The 22244-nt window shown below is 43.8% G+C and overlaps 1 protein-coding gene and 1 long non-coding RNA gene across 4 annotated transcripts in view; one reads left to right on the top strand and one right to left on the bottom strand.

The window, feature by feature from the left end:
- zfhx3b (zinc finger homeobox 3b) overlaps positions 1-22244 on the top strand; it is a 316707-nt gene that overhangs the window by 149361 nt on the left and 145102 nt on the right. For all 3 annotated transcript variants that reach the window (XM_047580259.1, XM_047580258.1, XM_047580260.1), the window contains one exon: positions 4568-4641. The gene's annotated coding sequence lies outside the window, so the exon portion shown is untranslated. The remainder of the gene's footprint in view (positions 1-4567; positions 4642-22244) is intronic.
- Positions 6664-8060, bottom strand: LOC125005179. The gene is made up of 2 exons (XR_007112424.1): positions 7804-8060; positions 6664-7429 (listed from the first exon to the last, which is right to left on the bottom strand). It is a non-coding gene; the product is annotated as an uncharacterized LOC125005179 (long non-coding RNA).

Here is a 22244-nt window from a genome sequence, read left to right as displayed (position 1 = left end):
TATATATAGGGAGGACGCCTCTGAACCCCAGCCTTCTGGATGCGCATACTAAGCAATCAATGTGTCACCTCTTCCTGACAATCCTATTTTTTTTTTTCATATGGGGGCCATGCTCATTTTTTTCTTGTCAGCAGAAGGTAATTTGCTGTATTGTGATTCAGTCCTAAAACTTGGTGACGAGGTGTCCGATAAGTCGCCGCCTCCCCTTTCGTCTCCGTCCCAGCACCCCCTGCATCACCCGCGCTCTGGAGGGAGCGAAAAGGAAGCACCCCCAACCCCCATTCTATCTACACCCAACTGCACCCCCACACCGCTGTCCCTTCTTTCCACACCAAGCCCAGCGTAGTTGTATCTGAAGCGGGCTGCTAAATTAGATAAGCGGGGCTGTGGCGCAGCGCCCCTGATTAATAAAAGATGCAGTGCTCCCTGGGGATGGCCCCTCTGAGGGCCGAGCAGAATCTACCCACAGACAATAGAGTTTGCTCGCACACAATGAACAGGAAATGGAGGGAATGAACCAATCATGGAAATATAACATTTAAAGCAGGACTATCCTGTGACACTCTAACATTATGCATGCACCATTATAGATATTAACTAATGTTGGAAGTAAAACGCATTAATATATTCATTTATTTGGGAAACGTGTCCTTTTACCGACATATGTTGGATGGAGCAGCTGATGCCCTGCAAAAAAACATTTGCAAGTCCTTCATCAGAACTACAGTAAATTCATTGTGGAGCTGGTATCATTTGGTTTCAGACACCGCCTTGTGCAGTGATAATATTCCTCTGTTTGTCTTGAGGATAAATATGGAAATCCTCCTTCTCGTGATTTCATGGTCAAACCTGAAACACACAGAGCTTTGGACAAATGGAAAAATTGTTATTGGTAGTCATATTTTCTTATTAAATTCTGTGTGTTATTTAAATTATTTTTAAAAATAAATCTACAATCTACATAAAGCCAGTAAACACTTTTAATCTATACTTTTCAGTGAGCTAGGTGTGTTTCAGTAGAAGTTAAATGAAGCTTAATAACCATATGGTTATTTCTATATTTACCTGAAATACATTTTTTTTTTTTCCCTGGTCATTCAAATGAACTTCTGGTTATTTGTTACTTTTAAGAAGAGCCAAGAATGACACTGTTATTTTTTTGTAACCACTGGCATTCTGACTTTTCTGTTTATTAAATACATATGAGGTAGTCGGTAAAGCTTGTGTTTAAATTCAATCATTGCGTGTTCCTATTTACACAGTAAGTGAATTATTTTTAACAGTCAAATGGAATAGCCTCAATCAAACACGTGTGCAGTCCTTATGGGTACATTCTCTGTAAAATTTCAGATTAAGTCCCTCAAATCAAATGAAGGATTTCTCACGTTACACTGAACTGTTAGATTGGCTGTGAATGCAGATGGGCCAAGCTATTGCTAGCAGCTCTACTGTTTAAGTTAACAAGCAACATATTAGTAATGAAACATGTTGGGGTTTTCTCCGTAGTGTAAAGCTGTTGTGAAAAGGTTCTCGGTGATGGATGGTCACCGGAAGGAAGATGTGTGAACTCAAGGACGTAGTAGAGTACAGGCCTGCCTTTGACTGTACAGACCGTTTTTAATGAAATATTCATTATACCACCTATAGATACTGCATGTCTGTGAAAATGCGACAAAGGTAAAAAACTGAATTCTTTTTTTGACTGATGGTTGTGTTTTTTCTCATAAATTATGTTATTTTTGTTAAAATATTTTGTTTCCCAAGTAAATTTACTGATTTAATTTAAGCATGTTAATTTGATGAATGTTTATTTCTGAAACAGTCATTAATCCTGTTATGTAGTAGAGCTCTGAGTTAAATACAGCTGCAGACAGACAGACATAATATGACACACACAGTTTAGAGACAGATGCGTGAATGTTTAGCTAACATGCACATAAGAGCCTGTGGGTTTTTACCATTTAAATATATTGTTGATTCTTGAAAGTATTGCTTAGATTGCTGCACGGAAGAGATCCGTTGTTGTCTACCTCCGTAGGAGAGTGCGCAAAAAGGCTAATGCATGCTCAGCTACTTTTCACACCCACAGCATCATGTTGTCATGTCATTTCAGTCCTACAGCAGTCCTATTCACATTTGTCACCTAATGGCTTTGTTACCAGGAGGACATTATCCCTCTTGCTACTCATGTTTATAAGACAGCCTGCAGTGATCCAGTTGCCTATGGAGACCGCTGAAATAAAAGCTATAACTGGGTTTCCTTTCAAAATTTGTGCTCTAAATTGTGCATTAAAGCTGTTCATTTGAGTACTCGCGTTATATTACAAAAGCGTCATGTGAAACCTGCCAACTCTGACAGGCAGGTTTACAAGGCAGACTTAGAGCTACATTAGCACTAAACAATCAACATTAATCCATCAGCGCACAGCCTTCTGCGTGCGCATGTGCAGCCACCAGGCTTCAGAAGACGTGTTTCTCCTCCGCTCCGTGTTGGTGGCGTGCGATTGCCGCATGGATCATGAACACTAAAGCATTTATCTTTAAATAACCTCCACCCCCCTGTCGCCACGGAACAATAGCGAGACGCTTCTAATTTTCTGCAAGATAATGGTAGTCATATTGAGATGAAAAAGGTCAGGGGTTGGCTTGTGAGGTTCTGATTGGTTCGGAGCGCCACGCTGTCCCGAGATATAAAATGGAAAGTGATATTTCATTTAAAGCACCGCCGTACCAGACTGCATAGCAATTTTAGGTGATGAGGAAGCCCAGTTCTGCGACGATTAGGGTGCATCTGCCAGGCAAACAATAAACACAAAAATGGCTACTGCGATGTTTTGCATCAGCAGTTTTTTTCTTTTTTTTGGGGGGCTGTTTTTTCATGATCAGAGACATACGCTGTGTAGTTTTCCACATGCCGTTTTTAATATTTAGAGAGTCTCCTGCCTCTTCCAACCAGCGAAGATTGATGGGTTTCATTTATGCATATGTATTAGATGCGGTATGCAGTTGAACCTGCCTTTGACCTTCATTTGCTTGCATGTATTCACTGAGCTTCTGCTATAACACAATGTACTGTTTTAAAAGGGAAAAACATTTCTTGTTCGCTGATTGTGCTCATTCTCCTCTAATCCCAGGCTATATGCTATAAACTGCTATGACATAACTCACATTTATATCATGCGTGATATTATGTAAACACCCAAAAGCATAATGGATAAGTGCAACCGTGGAGGATTTAGCATTGGTCTGGCAATATTTTTCTTTTAATTTACTCTACCCTTGTCATGTTTTGCATATCTGTTTGGCCTGGTTTCTGCCTTTATCTTTTTTTTTTTTTTTCCTTTTTTAAATTCCAACCTGAGGGCCGAATGCATCACACATTATGCAGTGACCCAAGCTGTATTTTCCAAACGTCAGTCCAGCCAGTAGGAGTGGCCTGAGCTTGTTGAGGAAACAGCCCTTTAAGGTCATTTCAATGGTCATGTGATAGGCCGGCGGATCCCCCTGGGCCATATGACAAACCGAGCTGCCAGGCCGAGGTGTGTGTCAGGGGTGTTTTTCCACAAAGCATTCTATAAAAGTGTAACTGGGCTGTATTTGCCCTTTCCTCCTGCTCCACGTTCAGCCAACAGGCCCCTGAAGATCTCTTAAAAAGTGCTGATCCACAGAGCTGGGTTGGTGCTCTTGTAATCCTTCTAGCTCTGCTCCACCTCCCCTCGTGTTCCCACCCTCTGTACCTCCTGCTTCTCCCCTCGCATTCCCTCACTGTCTCCTGCTGACGCATTGCTCCAGTGTGAGCGACAAGGTGGTGGGATGAAGAGGCTTGCTCGGGCCCCAAGCTAATTACCACACATTAGAGCATGACTAAATAAATCTTAAGTGCTGCTAATTGCTTGGCAGTGAAAACAATAACCGTGGTGCTTGCCCAGAGGCTCTGGGGTAGCAAGGGGCTGGGGCATTGGGGACCAGGGGCCCTGGCACCGGGCCAGCGGAAGATCCCGGCGCCATCCGTCAACCGCTGCACCCTCTCTGCCTTCATGTTAAAGTCACACGCCACTTGGCACTGTCGCTACACGCACCATCTGCATGACACCCACCTCCCTGTCTAACACTAACACACTCCCTGCAGCCCCCCATCAACAAAGAATAAGCCGTACATGACAGGCACAGACAAACTCAGTCTGTCTGTAGACCCATCATACATCACTGCATTAATAAACATGAATTAGTAATGGTACAATTAGACGGGGTTGTTCTGACATTTACTGGTACAATAATGGTGTTCTCCTCTCTGCACCCCCCCTCCAGTCTGCAGTGGAGCACCATCGGAGCTTAGACATTTAGATGTGAAGGGTGGCAAGGGTGGAAATGTAGTGCCTTAATCCCAATTTATTTATTTTTAAATCCAAAGGATCTGTATCAACACCATGTGTTTATATTTCATATTTTTCTCCCAGACAAACTCACCAATATCAGGATGAGCTTTAAAACCCGGTGTCGGCCTGGCTTTACTCTCTATATTTGTATGTAAGCGTGTGCATCTCTTGTGTGCTTGTTTCGCTGGTAGGTTGCAGTCGGGCGTGTGCGGAGAAGACGTTTGAACAGCCTGTGCTGCCTACCAAGATCTCCTGTGGCCCAAAGGTACGTCCAACACAGACATCCTGGCAGCAGCACCACACTGACAAAGCCTTTAACTCCGCCACAGCATTCACCAAAGATGAGTGACAGAGGGAATTCAACGAACTCATTGTTCTTTCTGAACATTATTTGTCAGATATTATGTGACTGTGTTTACAACTAGTCAGTCCACACAGAGAGACTCAGCCGGCGCAGTCGCTGCTCGGCTTCGTATTGAGTTTGAGCTTCACCTTTACCTGGTTTGACACATTTTCTTTAATCAAATTAAGTGATTTTAAATTTTGGAGCAGGGCCAGTGTTTGCTGTCAGAGAAGCAGTCTCTTTTTTTTTTAAGCGGATTTTATTAGCATGAAAACATCTGTTGCAAACATTAACCTGAAAATATAATGCTGTCGAACAATGCATTCCTATTTCATTTTATAATTTTTTTTACTCATTTCCTCCCCAAAATGGCCGGCATTAATGGTGATCCCATTGTCACATGTACCTTCTGCCACTCTCTGATCCTCCCTTATCCCTCCTCCACCAGTAGCTTCTCATTTGCACCGTCTCTCTTCTGCAGTGTTTTACTGCTTTCCCAGGGGACCCGTGCGCTTTTGTTAGCTTTTCTGTGTACACACCCGGCCTAATTGGTTGATTAGTTCAGGTTGACTGGCTTGTTAATTGAATAGTAATTTAGATTTGATGTGTCTAATGAAGACCCTAATTTATTGTTTGGCACTCATCCAAGGGTCTGTTTTTGGCAGTGGGACTCAAACATAAAGGATGAAAGGAAACAAGAAAATGATTCAATGTCCCAGTGCTGCTTTGATAGCACATGAATTAAATCTTTGTGTAAGTGATAACGCTTCAGTGACGTGCTTCCTGAAATGAAGCAGATAGAGACAATAAGAGGGCGACAGTATGAGCAAAGGCCATTGGAAAACCACTACCACTGTTTAGGTTCTTTGTACTAATGGCCAAAAAGAATGATTCCTTTCCGTTTAAATGTAGTGACCTCCTATGAAGACAATAAATAACGTTAATAGTGAAAACATTGTACAAATCGCTCAAACTGATTTCGGTCACAGAGTTCTGAAAATGGTGCGCAATCCTATCACATTGAGACACTTTGTGTAGCCAAATAAGGTTGCTGGCAGATTAACTTTGGCTTTGCATGAGCAAACCCAGTCCTCTCGTTCATGTGAATGGAGCCAGGGTCCTTGCCAGCAAAACAATACAAGGGTTGTCTGGGAAACATTTAACGTGACTCAGCTTTAACTGACATGCAACACGTCCTTCAGCAAGATGCTGTGTTGGCCAGCACACATTCTTGTTAGATTATTCCAACGTGAATGCTCTATTTCTACTCGGACCTCTTAATTGACACAGTTTGTGCTTACGTAACATTTTTTTTAAACACATATTCTGCTACACCAACTGGACTTCCTGCATTGTGTGTCACTGTCTCACCCAGACTTTAAACAACATGCCCCCACCAGCCTCCTGCCAGGCTGTCACACACAGAATCTGTCTCATCTACAGAGAATGTAATGGTTTGGTTTTGCTTAGTCACTTTTATTTTCGTCTATATTTTTCTAATCAGACAGTGATTGCATATGAGGTCAATGTTAATCACCGGTCACCGGTTATATTCGGCTTCTCTGCGCAACACTCGTGAGCTGTAACCACACTACTCGTGAGCACTGCAGTTTACTCATCAGTGGGGATGAGTGTGCGTTGTGCACGTTGAACACTTGCTCCCTGAATCTCCTGGTTGATCCCATTTGAATTCCAGCTCAAATGTAGTATAAGTATAGTTTGCTTACAATAAAAAGTACAGTGTATAGATGACCATTCAACATCTAGATTTCTTTTCATGAATTATTAAATTGCACAGTTTAATTAAGCTCTACTGGCAACCATCTTGTATCATTTCCTGTAACATTCTTTTGTCTACTAACTATTAAACCAACCAAATGCAGTTTTTCAGTGTTAGTGTAAAACAGCCGAGGGTAAGTACCACCACACACGTAGAGGCATTTGCATTATACACTGCATAAATCTTTTTTTTAATTTCTTTTACAGTTTATTCACAGTATTGCATATAGGTGCATGCAGTCCAGCTCCTTGTTCACAAAGGAGTGAATATATACAGAGCAGGCCTTTTTCTCTCAGTGCTCTTACTCCAAAGCACCAGTGCAACAGTGTAATGAGCACTGCCCACAAACAGTTTGAGGGTTTTATCTTCTCTCCAATCCACAGTTATGCCAAGAAAGTCACCTTTTAAATCAATCAACGGAAACTTGATTTCCATTTAGCATTGGGGGATTATACCAAAAGCCTTTTGACTCCTCTGTCTGAAGCCTTCAATCAACATTCATTGTTGTCGGTGAGCGGTCCAGTAAATCATCTATTCAGTGAAATTCCCACAGAATTCAAAATGGGCTAGAAATGATTTCCAATCCAGTGAATTGTCAAAATATCAAAAGAAGATCCCACAGCCAGCAGCTGTATGTCCACAGCAGTTCAAAACTGTAACAATCTGCTGTTTGCCATAGTTTACACTGTCTTCATTCGGCCAGATGTTTGCAGTTTCTTCCTCCATGGCTGTTTGTATCCAGGCTGCAGACTATTCCATTCCACTAGAGCCTGCATTTGTCACGAATTTCCCATTTTGGTTTTTACTGTACTGGCTGAATCTATGACAGCGATATGTGCCAGGCCTTCTCGCGTCCCACGTTGAGGCCGAGGCAAAGTGTAGATCATGTCAGCTACTTCTTTTCAGAGGAAGAGAAGGCAGCATTTTGTCCTAAATTGAACAAACAATCACAACACGGTTAGTGATAAATGCAAAAGCATCGTTTTCTTGTCATTTTTTTCTGTGCAGAACATCTACTCCTCCCATGAGCAGCCCCCCCTCCCCTACCGCCCCCCCAAAAACGCAGTCCCTGTGAACCTCATGCAGTTATTCACTCCTATGCACATGCAACAATGGTTCTAAGAGTTCAACATGCTACAGCAGGCCAAAGAAGTGCTGGCACTAGAAACCTCAGGCGTTGGAGTTGCCCCTTGTCGTGCACATATACACATTTCTTCACACTATTTCTACCGTCTGTCACTTACCCGCCGTACTCATTAGCCACCCTGCCCGCCCACCCCCCTACTTAATGAGAAAGCAATTACCATTGGCTTCTCCCCACAGTGGCCTGGCAGCGTTTTCCGAAATCTGCCTCCCCACCTGCCTTCAGCTCTGCGTCTGCTTCTTTCTCAGATTCCCTTCTCTTCCCTTGTACCTCTTCTCCCTTTCACTGTGCTGCAGACTCTCTCTCTTTCTCCATCCTCTCTGCAGCCTCTCTCTTTCGCTCCTCCCATCTCTGAGCTCTAGGCTGCTCTGGGTTTTAGACGGATCACTCTCACAATGGTTGATCAATACAGGTATTGATCCACTGGCAAAATGTTTATAAAATCATTCTGGGCAGCTGCGGCGCAGCGGAGTGGGTAGGCGGGGCGACGAGAGGGCCAGCATGCCATGCCATTCGCCTACTGGAGAGCCAGCGCGGACCTGATTGGCTGCCTGTCCGACGCCTTGCCAGGAAGAGGGCTGGCAAAGTCTGCATTTTGTCATTGGTGCTCGGTATACCACAGCCCTCCCTAGCTTTTGCTAAACTTTACAGACCCCCAAAGTAGAGTGCAGCATTTTAATCTTTTCGCTGTTCGATGTTGTCTGCTCACAAAGCCGTGCCACTCGCTGCCTCTCTCTTCACATCAGCCAAGAAATTAATTTGCATAAATTAGGAGGCTGCAAGCAACCCCAGTCTAATGATCCGCCGTTGTTTCGATTATCATTGCTCTCGTATCCTTCCCGGGAAAACGCACTTCAGCCTTAATGCCAACCTTATGCTTGCCTACGTATCCACACGTCTAGTCTGGGAAATGTGCCACCTAATAACCCTCAGGAGAAGTCACATTGTATACAGACATTAGCAAACATAGGAAAGCTCATAGGTTGCCAATGTGGAGGAACACCTATCCACAGTATGTCCCTGTTGTACTGTCATGAGAATAACATTGAGCAGTCTGGGGACAGGATTTCCTTCTGGCTCCCATCCTTGCTCCCTTCAGACTCTCACACTTTGAAGCTTACTGTAAATAAAAAGACTCCATTCCAGTCTTTGTTATTCCATTGTGGGGATCATTAGCAACATTAGCAGCAGTACACCAACCACAGCAGGCTGCTGTGCTCTGTCGACAGCAAAAACATGCTGCGGCTCCACTTGGGAACGCTGCTGACAGGCCAGCCAGCTGAAACGCTAGAATACTTCAGTGCTTTGCAGCTACATAACAGTTTATCAGAGGCGTTGTAATCCAGGGAGCGGCTTTTGCTTATGTCTTGTTGAGTGATGATGTATGAGATGTTTCATTACGCAGAAAAGATAATTGCAGTGTGGAACACAGTGTGGTGTAACTTTTTCCAGAATCACAACTCTTCTTGAACCAGACTAACATCTGTCAGCCATAAGGCCAGGCAGTCACTGCGACCTAGAGTCAACCTCACCCCTCTGGGTTTTCTCTGTCCCCCACCCTCTCTGGCACAAACCCTAGACTCAGATGCCCAGACACTGGTCCAGACCACAATGTCTGGCCCAGGCCTTCTATTAAAAAGCACTTTTAATTTAATTATGGGAGCTCATTCAAATGACAGTAACTGTCTAAACGTTACATTTTTTAATTAGCTCTCCTCTGCATGGTTTGATGTGGAAATGACCTCCTGGATGTTCTTAGGCCTCAGCCATTTCACTTGTCCTGGATTTCTGAGAATCTACAGACACATGGCTTCAGAAACACAGTAGGAAGTGTCAGCAACACATATGCCGGAGAGTGGTGATTACTCCAACACATCCAGAGCTGGCCGCAGCCCATTCATTACCATAACATGTTGTAATGAAGTTTAATCCCTCATCATGTTGTCTGTGGTTGGAGAGTGGTGTGTGGCTGTTATCCTCCACTGCTCCAGATGTCTTCCAGGCTGTGTCTGTTCAGTGCCGCACTAGGCTGAAGACATTTGGTATCATACCACATTTCCTTCTATTCTGTCTCTCTCCCTCGTAAATTCATTTTGACCTCATCCATCTTTGTTTCTCCCCTCCTCCCTGTAACCATTTCTCACCTTCTGTTCCGTCTTCCGCATAGCCTCCCATCTCTACGAGAGTGTGTTATTTATTTCATCTGAATGCAGGGGCTCTTTGGTGCATGCTTCTCACAGAAATCAATTTCAGCTCAGACGGCATAACCAAACAAAGCACTGCACTCATTTCAGCACGGGCATAGATGTAACCCATCTCTCTCATTTTCTCCCTCCTGCTCCTTTATTGGAAGACATTTTGTTCTCACTCTGATGCCATTATGTCAATCACTGCAGACATGTGGTGATGTGTGAATGCAGCTGCTAAATGAGTCATGGCAAGCAAACGATCATTAGAGACTGCAGAGTTTATATGTGTGTCAATGTATGTGTCAGTTCTGTTGCATATGATTGTCATCTTTCAATCGGTGCAAATGAATGAATGAATGAACATTTTTCGGTTTTGCCTTTTAAAATACGCAGGTGTGTGTGTGTGTGTGTGTGTTTGTGTGTGTGTGCGCGTGCGCCCCGGTTCATCTCTGCTCTGGATGTTTTTAATTCAGCACTATTAAAATTTGATTTGTCTTAGCAGACCACACCAAGGTGAGTTATCCCACTGTTGTTTGAATGAAAAAGACTCGCTGCCCGCTCTCCTGTATCCTTTTCTCTGCCCGCCATCCTCTTTGTACAGCAGTTGAGACCACCAGTTAATGTAGCTGCTGGATTGGCCTCTTTCCTTGCTCTGCTTTTATTGATTTCAGCCAGACACAGAGACAGACAGAAAGAAAGGGCCTTTTCAGGAAGAAGTTAAATGGTCAAGTAGCGGGTGGAGGGTGGCTTTCACCACTTTATTGACGAGGTGGAAAAATGTCACTATTATGGAGGCCCTTGCAGCAGATAGCGAGCTGATTGGATGAGTGCCCCCAGGTCAGAGTGGAGCACGTTCTCCCTGCAGCCAAACGAGAGCAAATAAAAGGGCAGAGGAATCCGCTTGAACCGGAGGTGAGGCTTCTCTCTACCAGGCCTCTCTTTAGGCAACATTTCTCTAGGTGTATAAGGCAAAGTGCTCGGAATTTGGAGTGAGAGCTGATCTCCGGTGGACTTCTTCACTCTGAACTCTCTTCTGAAAGCAGCGTTTTGCACCTCTAGGGACGTCCATGTTTTGTACGTTACACAAGACCGTGATACAGATGTTAAACCTGCGCTACACGGCCCTGACTACGGCGCCATAGTTAGCGTTCATGCGAGAAGGTGAGATCGCACAGATAGACGTCCTGGGGCAACCACCTCAAGATCCCCAACGACAGAACGAAATTCAGCAAAATTGCTCATGAGACTCTAACTGGCCTTATAGTATGATACCATCAGATGTGAGAAAATTAAAGGGAGAAATGCATGATCGAATGCTTGCAGGGAAAGGCTGAGTATACCGTATAAAATGAAATTAAGCCTTGTATCTGACTTGCGAGGCCGAGGGCCCATGACATAGAAGTGATTGTGAATGCTGACAAATGGCTGAAGGTTCAAATACGAGCCAGTCTCAGGCCCTGCCTGCTGACGTCAATCAGTCTAATTAGCCCAGCATATCATCTGGCTGGCCCCTCCTAGCAGCACAAGACAGACCTCTGGAAAGGTCAGCATGCCACAGCAGAGACAGAGAAGTCCTTAATCAGAGGTGAAATGGTTTCTTTTCCAAATTGATTCCAGTACAGATCAGACAAGAGTGTATTGTGTTGAGCCCCGTAACAAATTGACAGAAAGGCGGCAGGTGCTTTTAAGGGGGCTTTTAAAACAAGAAATTAACAAATAAAAACTGCTCTGGTGACATCTGGACGAGCGCCCAAAGAGCAATGGGCTGTATGAAAGATCTGTCTGCCTCTATCTCTGTGTCTTTCTGGTCTGTTTCCTCTGTCCTCTTTGTCTGTCTTTTATCTCCTGCTCTGCATGATGCACAGTGTACATCCAGTTGTGGATGCACATGCTAAGATAAATGGAGAAAATGCATTCAGTCTCCACAGGAAACTTCGTCCCGCCACACGGTAAAACTTGCAAAAACACATTTCTAATGTTGACACAAAACAGTATGAAATAAATATTTTGTCTTCGTTCTCACAAAGTAAACTAAGTACCATTATTACTGGACCCCCGAGGCAGTATATCTTTTTACACCCTCTTTAAAACTCTTTTTACAACAGGCGTGTCACAGCCATGTATACATAGATGGAAACATCTGAGTCTGCCCACACCCACACACGCGCATCTACACACTGCACATTCACTAACTCCCTTATGCTGAATGCATAATATATGTAATGAAATAATGTTTCCAGTGGGGATGGTTGTGGCTGGGGGATGGAGATGTGTAGTGAATATCAATGTGACTCCCCCCCCAGACTCCCTGGTTCAATTGGTGTGATGGTGGGGGGTAAATGAACATGTGGGAGTGAGAGAAGCTTTATCCCTGCGCCCAAAGCTACAGTGAGGAGTCCTCACAGATAGAGATGGGGTTCTTCACTGGCTCACTCAGACATTATGAACTTATGCTGTATACACTGATCAGCCACAACATTAAAACCACTGACAGGAGACCATCTTGGCCATCTGGTGACATTTCGGTGTTCTGTTAAAAGTTTGGACTTGGAATTTGCGTTGATGTTACTTAGACATGCACCACCCACCTAGACCAGACCAGCAGGCACCGCCACCCCATAGCAATGACACTCCTTGATGGCAGCAGCCATCCCCAGCAGGATGCAGCCTGACACAGACACACACAACAGTTTAGGAGCAACTCAAAAAAATATGAAGAACAGCACAATGTGTTGACCTGGCCTCCAAATTCACTAGATCTCAAACTGATCAAATATTTGTCGTGCGATCTACAGAGGCCCCTCCCCTCAACCCATAAGACCCAAAGCCCTCCACTAACAACAGTCTGTTGCCAGACACCACAGGATGCCCTCAGGAGACCCATGTTCATTGTCTGATGAGTCATAACTGTTTTAGAGGCACAAGGGAGAACTACTCAATATTACGAAGGTGGTCATAATGTTATGCCTGATCGGTGTACATTCTAACTAATAGAGCAAACTCGGTTGCCCCCTACATCTCATGTCCACTGTTAGAGTTCAGTGTTCTTGTTTAAAACAAAATAGTGGCTCCTCCTCACTAACCCGTGTCAGCTACCTTCAGAATTTTTAAATTTCCGAAGGATGATGTATCTGTGTCACGTAGACACATGACAGTGACAGAGAACAGGCACCACCCTTCCTACAGTGGCCATTTCTACTTTATAACACACGCGGGGTACATGGGTTTCACCTATTTTGAACCGCCGATTCTACAGGAAATCTCAATGAAAATCAATGGGGAGACAAATTACATTTCCCCCCTGTGCCTCACCTTGACTGACTCAAGTGAGCTCATCTGTTCCATCTTGTCAGAGTGAAGATGCTGTGTCTCTGTCAGCCTGGGCTTTGATGTTTTAAACATTACCATTAATAATGTTTTCAGGATCAGAATTAATTGCGTTGCTTCTGTGTCCTGCTCTCTTCATCCTAAGCTGAAGTGTGCATAAATCAAGACTAACTACCTTTGTCTTGAAATTTTGAGGTCAGGAATTTGGGATGAGACCAAGCTGTGATGAGAATGTGACCAAGTAGAGTGTGCACTATTTGTGTATCTGAGTATCTCTCTGTGAGTGTGCGTGTGTGTGTGATATGAATCTTGCAGCTGCGTTATAAGAATCTAGTAGCAGAGCTTACAGTATGATCAAGAGTAATAAGCTAACCTATATACGTATACATCACAAAGTAGTACAAAAGTTTATGTAAGAACTCTGTGGGGTCTCAGGTACTTCCCCGTGTTAGGGAAATCTGCGGAAAAGATGCTGCATGATCTGGAATCCATGAACCTTTGCCCACATTCGCTCGGAGATGCCTGCATATTTTACAACAAGATTTGGAATATTGAAACTGTCACCGAGTTAGCTTTGGGATGTCGTTCATTACAGGATGTGGCAACGTTTGAATTAGTTTGGATTAGACGCTTGAGAAGTATTTTTGTGACTTCCAGATGTTCTGTTATCTATAATTCCCCAGCTGTGTTCTGAGAAGTTAAATGAGCTGGAAAGTTCCTGTCCAAGTTCTGTTATACTCATCAAACTCGGGGAAATGTAATTAGTGCCTTTTTGAGTTCACGTCGCCTAGCGACTCACTCCTAAATAAACACAAAAAAAATTCCCTACCATTTTCATTTAGCCACACCTCTTATTTGCCAAGCACCTCCTCTCGACTGGGTCTGGCCATACCCATACTCTGGGGCCCTGCAATGTGAAGACAGGGTGAGGAATGTGTGAAGCATCCAAGGAAACATGAACTGCTATTTTCCCACAAGTATGAAAAAACAGAGGCTATGGCTGTGGAATCTTTCTGACGCAATCAGCTAGTGGGATGGCTGCTGTACATTTGGGACTTGGACAGGGGCTCAGGTCAGGGTGTTGTTAAAGCTGCAGTCTAAAGGCTTAAAGATCTAAGCTGGACCTGGGAAGGTGAGAGAGCTGCTGACGAGGGCAAAACCTGATGAGCACAAACTGGTTGGAAAGATAGTGGGAGCCGCTGGATGGCCCCTTTTGGGAGCACTCCATTCAGTTCCTGCTATTTCATTTTTAACAGGCATCTGTGGGGCAGCGTATTAATTGTTTGTTGGCCAAACCATCATTAAAAAAGCAGAGAGCAGGGTGGCTGTTACAGAGATGTGAGTCGGAGCAGAGAGCTAAAACAGGAGAGAGGATCACTGAAGAGCCCCCAAGAGGCCCTCCCAGAGACCCAGATGATTACCACACTACCGTTGGCTCTGTAATTCTTCATACATTAAGACACAAGGTTGAAAGGAATTCCCAAACACAAAAACAGAGCCAACTTCAATGAGTCTCTCTTTCTTTCCTGATCTAATTATCGCAGCCCCCATAATCGCTGTTATATTCATCATAGTGCTCCGTATTTATAGGGTCTGTTTTCATCATAGTAATAATGTCACTCTGGAATTCCCATGCAGAAAGAGAGAAAAAGGAGGGGAGCGAGGAAAGGGGGGCATACATCACACAGTTTACAGAGAAAGCAGCCAGAAATCATTTGATGTTTAGAGGACACAACAGCTCTGCTCCACCACATCTCGGCAAATGCCCCCTTGTTTTGTCTGGACCGCGTTCTGCCTCTAGATCTTGCAGTCGCCAGATGAGCTGAGTTCAGCTCGGCACTAACGTTATGATCTGTGTGTGGATCCTGGAGCTGGAACTGAGCGTACCTCTCTGTCCCATCTGAGCACCATTCCACCATATGAACAGTCTTTCTTTCTTTCTTTCTTTCTTTCTTTCTTTCTTTCTTTCTTTCTTTCTTTCTTTCTTTCTTTCCTTCTTTCTTTCCCCCCAACACACTCCTGTTCCAAGGGAGCCCACTGCCTCCCATTCTCTGCCCCCACAATGCTGCTCCCAGTATTTGGATATATATTTAACACCCACATGTGAGGCCTGGTGAAAGTGCCTGGGGAATGGAAAGGAAAACAAGCATGCCCTCTCTCCCGGCCCTTTAGAGCCGGCCTGCTATAAATACCTCGGGGTGGCGCGCCAGTTCCAGCACCAGTGGCATGGGAACCTCTCTCCCTCCTTTGGTCCATTGCTTGGCCACTCCGGTCCACTCTGGGAAGACTGTAGCCAGCAGGCTGGCCTAAGGGGTGGGTGTGTAAGTAGGTGTGTGCAGTGAGCTCAGCAGCGGAGGGGAAAAAGTACGGAGGGCTGCGTACGGCGGTGATGGTCTTCCTGTTTGTTTTGTCTGCTCCTCCGAAGGAGCATCCCAGCGTTCTCCCTTCCCGTCGTCTCCCCTTTCAAAAGACTTCATGTATACTGCATTTATGCTGTTTTGCCTTATGAAGATTGTATGAATATGTGCTTTTCAAACTGTTAAAAAAAGAGAGAGATCCCCTTTTCTTCACTGCAGCGAAGCGTTTGTTATGTTACTCCCCCAAAAATTGATTTAGACTTTTCAAAGGTTTGTTCTTCACAGCGCTGTCTCCCCGTGTCGATGCACGACAGGCTCCGCTCATATTTTCAGAGTTTGAGGTAATAGTTTTAAACTGACAGACTAAACATCTTTCTCCCCGGCTGTTCAACTTCTACAGAGTAAATAGTTTTATGTGCACAAACACACACATCCACACACAAACTCGGGGACTCTCATAGTCTAATGATTATTTCTTTTTGGTTTGGGGGATTTCAGGAGAATTTGCAGGCTTGTAAGTTAAAAGATGTGGACGTAGTGCCTCTTGGGTCACTTTCTGATCTTGACTGCCTATCCGTGTTGTGGAATTTAAGTGAGCCATTTGGTGCGGCTGATCCAAGACTGCGTGCTGTAATACAGGACATATTTTTGGTGTTTGCAACCGATCACAGCTTTTTGTTTGGTCATTTAACAGACTGAGTCTGCAAATTAAATCTCTCTGCTGCCCCCCCCCCCCTCCTCCTCACACCTCTTAGCATTCTGCCTATGTCTCTTTTTTTCCTCCCTCTCTTAATACTCTTCTTTTCTCTCTCTCGCCCCTACAAGGCTCACTTGTTATTTTTTCGTACAAGGTCCTGTAATTAAGTTTGACATAAGCACAGGGATTAAATATGCGGTTGAGGAGGGAGAGAAAGGAGCTCTGTTACAATCTCAAGGCCAGCTGTAAAATGGAACCAGATTGCGACACTTGGAGTTGGAAAGTTTGGGAAAGGAGCTTTAGAGCGCGGCCAAAAGACTACCGAGGCTCCAGCCAAAAAAGCTAATATTAAAAATCCTTAGGCAGAAGACTAACACTCGCTCCGATCCAGTGATCATTTCTTTTTGAGCTAAAAGGCCGCCATGTCCTCCAGCTGAACGCTAACCGTTGTCTGTCTGTCTAACCAGATGACTGATGCCCTGAACCCAGCCTGCATCTGCTGCCAAAATCATACTCGAAAGCGCAACGCTACCTAGTTAACTGCACATTCACAGCCTATGATAATGAACCGTTCCCCTGACAAAAGGCAGCCTTTTTTTATTCTTAGTCATTAAACTAAACAAACTAAATATTTTGTTCAACGTTGGAAGTAGATTTCATTTTTTTTTTTTTTGATGTTTACAGATAACTAAATTATTTCATAAGTGAAAGCAAAAGTGCAACCAAACCCATTATCTTCTGATGCTACAAATGGAAAAGTGATTGTAACTCTAAACCGTAATGCAGCAGGGAAAACCATTTCACATGCTATCACTCAATCACTGACACCAAATATAGAAATATAGGCTAAGATCAGCCCCCAGTGCACCGAGCGTGTCAATAGGATTTTCTTCTGTTCTGAACTCTGAGAGGTCTCACATGGAACTTTGCATTCTTAAATAACTCTGGCAAAACGCTTTAATCTTAATGAGTCTGAACAGCAAATCTCTCATCTGCAGCAAAAAGGATTAGGAACGCAGAAAAAAAAAAAAGACTGCCGTTCCACTTTGATGAATTGTGTTTAGAAAATCCCTGGGCATGAAGTTCCCCCAATGAACAAAGCGTTAGGCGAGAAGGGATGCTTTTAAACAACACAACTTATCTGAGAAAAACAGAACATGCATTTAAGTGAAAATACAAAAGCGGAGCTGATTCCACTCCTCTGCAAATGATAAAAGTGACTAACTCTTTTCCTCAATCCACTTAGCTACTTTTGGAATCAAACCTGCAGTAGCTTTGCACAAATTACTTGTATTGTGTTTTTAGTGCTTCATCAGTGTTTATTTATTCTGCATGGTGCATTCTGCCATTGTTAAGAATAAATAAATGAATTCATAATTTTTTCCATTTATTTATTTATTTTTTGCCTCTTGGTAAAAGCACTTGAAGTAGGTGATGTGGTGATGAAAAGGAAAGCTGATGAACAGAGACAGTCGAGTGCCGAGAGGTGCTGCTTCCACTACAGCCTGCTGTGGTTTCCCTTCACTGCTTAGAGAAGACAAACTTCTTTTATTAATTTATTTATTTTGTTCCATGGGAAAATATACTTACTTAACTATGGCATTATACAGGGGTGTTTATTTGTATTTGATTAATACATTATTGATCATATGTTAATGTAATCCTAATCAAAGCAGCTCAGCGTTTACTTGATTAATTATTACTCTGTGGTGTAATTTCCCCAAACAGTCTCTGTGAGTGGTAGGGGTTAGAGCAGTAAGCCTCTGGCTAGTTCAGACTGCTCAGACTACAAAGGGCCTTACTGCACTGGGACCTGCTCTTGGTTCCCCCTCTCCAGCCCCCCCCCCTCGCCCACCTCCCCAAATGCCCCCAGGCCTTCAGAAAACTATCCTGGCTCATTTTTGCTATATTTACTTTACCTTTCCTTCCAAATCAGCACTTCCCTTTGTTTCCTGTAATGGACGTGGGGTGGGGATATTGTCGATGCAGGCCGGACTCTACATCAGCTACACACTGATGAGAAAACGCCGCCACACTGTATCGAAATGAATGTGCATAATAATATGCGGCGTGAGTGTTACGTGCTCGTCACAAGTTGATGTGTCGTAAAGACATCAGTGTCTTTCGTGCGCAGTGTAGTGATAAATATTACCATGCACTTGACCTATATTGATCCCCCACTAGGAGGTATACCCACTCCACCACGTTGAGCCTAAACATCTGGTCAACAGAGTGTGCCTTTGAATGACAGATAACATCTGGGAAGAGTGCTGCTATCACAGGAAACAATGTTCCTATCTCCCCGCCCGCCCCCCCCTCTTGTCCCTCTTTCCTCGTGTCCTGCTCATAAGCACATCCCTCTCATTGATTTCCCATTAACCCCTTCCAGACTGGGAGTATCTGCCCACCCAGACACGCAGACACCAGTGGATTGATTAACAACATAATGGCATCACTATGGCTGCCCGTTCTCGTCAGTCTGACCAGGCCTGTAAACCGGTCCCATCCGTGTCCCGCTGTCTGCCGCCCTCTTTTTATATGGCTACTTGACTATGTGCAGTATTCATCTTTCCTTTCACTATCGCCTTCCTTTCTCTTTTTTTCTTCCCCTCCTATTTTATTTTATTTTATTTTATTTCCCTCACTAACTTCTTCTTCTTGTCATCTTCTGTCACCTGCATCTTCCTCCTCCTCCTCCTCCTCGTCCTCCTCCTCTCAGTTTACTGTTAACATTCACCTGGCACGCAGCCTCAGGGCACACATGGAAGCTCCATTCAAAACACAGTGCTCAGCGTTCCTGTTTGCTTTCACAATACCGTGATAAAACATATGTGTGCATGAGTGTGCACCTGTCTACACATGCAGATACCCCTATATGAGGTTGCAGTTGCGTGCTGATTGGTGTCAGCGAGGACAGCGGCCAGCGGGTCGTTTTGGACCGGACCCTGAGATGAACCGCGGCGAACACATTTAGTTACATCAAAATAGCTCCACAAGTTTAGCTTCAATTACTATGAAAACAGAATAATGTTTAAAAAATACTGGCTGATGCTATTACAATGGGTGGGAAAATTAAACTTGTCTCCGCGCGTGGGCGGGTGTTTTGACGTGTGCATATGTTTAGATTTTTTCTTGTGCCGTCGAGCAGACTGTGTGTTAAAATATATACTTACATGAAAGGACGCCGTATCTGTTTCAGTATGTATTTCCTCCCTCACTTTGGCAACTGCTTTGGCGGCAGAAATAAAGTAAATGTGTGTTTGTTAGGTTGTGTTTGTGAGCCACAACTGAGGCAAGTTAGAAAAAGCCCTTCATTTAAGCATGGCGTGCCTCCATCAGTCCTAGTCTCTGATGTACAAAGAGCCCAGAGGAAGGAGCTTCACAGCTGTTTGTAAACTATGAGAACAGGAAAGGTCAACAAAGTAATGCAGTGCGTTTTTTTTGTAACGCATTTTCATCTCTCTCTGTTCCATAGTGAGACAGCAGGGCTGCGCCCTGCCTCAGTAGTACTGGTGCATTTAAATTACTGTTCTTGCCTGAAGAATAATGGTGAAAGCATAACCCCATTGTATTCTTTGATAAACTCTGGAAAATGCATGGTATAAGCTGAGGAAGAGGCACTGTTTAAGGGCACAATTGCCTTGCAAATCTACCATGGCAAAGTTTTTCTGAGATAGAGAGAGAGAGAGCATGAGAGAGGAAGGAAGAGAGCGGTGAGGAGAAGGGGAAGTGTGGAACTGAGGGTTGAGAGAGACAGAGAAGTGAGAGGGAGATGGAGGATCCAGCGTGTGGGTAGTAGGGGGTCTGCGTTGCAGGAACATGTGTTATCTCCGGGTGCAGAGGTCTTTGTTCGCGGGGCAGAGAGGTATAGATTTCCTCTCCATGTCAGTGCCTTTATTTACGGCTCAGCACGGAGGGGACAATAGCAAACTAATCCACTACTGAATCAGGATTAATATTCAAGCTGCAAATATTAATTCACAGCCAAAAGGAGGAAATGCAGAATGTGTCAAAATGCTCAAACAAATAAAGAACAAAAAAGCCGGAGATTCTTGACCAAGAATTCCATCCTGAGCCTTTCATATGAGTGTATTATTTTTGCTGGATCCTACAGTCTCGTCTCAGCATTCTGTTTGATTTCTGTATTAATCTTCATAATGATTTTCTATAGAAGAGCGAGAGCTGGGGGAAGCTGAAGAGCTGCATGTTGTTTTTGGCTATTCTCCTCACTAAGCTTGGGATTTAGGATCTGGATTTGAATATTTATGATAGAAAATAATGGAGGTTATAAAAATAAGTCCCTGCAGAGCCGGGCTGTAAGTTATAGGGGTAAGCAATGCCTCCCACATCAAAGAGCCCTGGAGATGTTGGCCAGTACTCTGATGCCTATTAAAGCCTATAGCTCTTCATCCCAGCCCAGCTCATGGTGTGGTGCTGCCCAACGACGTGTCACTCACTGTCAGAGCACTCATTAGCATGCACAATTTAGGGGAATTTCATTTATTTAGCTCAAGTGTTTAGTGTTCGCTGCCTCACAACAACAAGAGAAAACAAACCTGCCATCTAGGGTGAGATCATTTGACTTGTTTCAAATATAGTTTTTACACGTTTTGAGACTGAAATGTGTCAGCGTTTGTAACTGACGGGTGGGTTACTTTTCTAGATTTACCACGCTGATTTGCATTTAAAACAAATGACCCTTTCGCCTCTGTTTCCTGTTTTTCGAGTTTCATAGACCACTTAGATGTTAACATTTCAGTACCGGTTTTATGACAGTAAAATATCGGGAGAACTGTGGAAATAAAAATGCTCCTCCCTCGAATATCTCAGGTTGAGCCGGCGCAACGTCTTGAAAGGTTAGCGTGGACGTACAGTGGGAGAGCCTCTGTTGATGGAAACTAAAAAGTCATAGCCATATATAGAAGTCATGTTTTAAATAATTGGACAACTGTGGTGTTTTTTTTTTGTTAATTTTGTCTCACATGACCATGAAAAAGAGATATAATAAAGTTTTTTTATGCCCGATTAGTAGACTATAGTCTGAAAAAGCTAGCGTGCGCGCGCACACCGCACCCTTTTCAGCAAGCGCACAGACACACACAAACACAGTAATCCCACACCAGGGGGTAGAGGCCCGTTGTATACCAGCCTAAAAACACCATTGTGATGTTCAAAGAGACTTCACAGAGGCTCTAACCATTGATAAGGTCTAATGTAATGAGGGACTGTAAACTTCATCTTTTATACATGGCAACATAATGTGAAAGGTCATCTTATCTTAATCCTCAAATCTGCAGCATCCAGGCTCGTGGCCCCATTTCATGAAGTTAAAGAAATAATCTTAGAGAGCATTCTGAAGACGGCCCTTATTATCTTCGCCACAAGGCCCAATCAGAAGATGTCATTAGAGTGTACTATGAATGCACTGTAAGGAATGATTATTTCTCTTTTCTAATCGGCCCCAATCATACCATAGAATCAGCTGGACTGTGCGCTCATGGTGAGAAGCTTTATTGTGTCCAGTGATTAATCATCAAGCACTACCTTATCCCTCTTAGACACACAGCACACTGCTGGCCCGGTACACAGAGGGAAAATAGGAAAACATCACCTTCATCAGCACGGTGCTTACCTGATTTTCCATACTCTTTAGTTCAACCCTCACCATTGGCCTTATACCGTGAAATGCTGTTGTGTATCATCTCAGGGATATGATCATGGTTTTAAGAGCCGTCATTCACTCAGGCTTCATGTAGAGTCTAATCAGCGCTGGAAAGCACCGGTTATTAAGTAGCACACCGTTAGGTTTGGTGCAATTCATCGTTTTAGCAAACACTGTTAAACGCGCCTCACCGTCCTGATTTGACTTTCTCTGGATTTTTGTTTTTTTTTGTTTTGTTTTGTTTTGTTTTTTTGTCTCCTTTCCCTAACTACCAGGTAAAATTTCTTGCTGACTTAAAAAAAGAAAGAAAAAAAAAGATAAAAAAGAATTCCAAACAAATTGAGGACTTATAAGTCATGAAGTGAAAGT

The sequence above is a fragment of the Mugil cephalus genome, chromosome 3 (genome assembly GCF_022458985.1).
Source record: "Mugil cephalus isolate CIBA_MC_2020 chromosome 3, CIBA_Mcephalus_1.1, whole genome shotgun sequence".
In the NCBI taxonomy this organism is placed as follows: Eukaryota; Metazoa; Chordata; class Actinopteri; order Mugiliformes; family Mugilidae; genus Mugil; species Mugil cephalus.
Note: the sequence above shows the minus strand (reverse complement) of the source record. Positions and strands in the feature narration are given on the sequence as shown.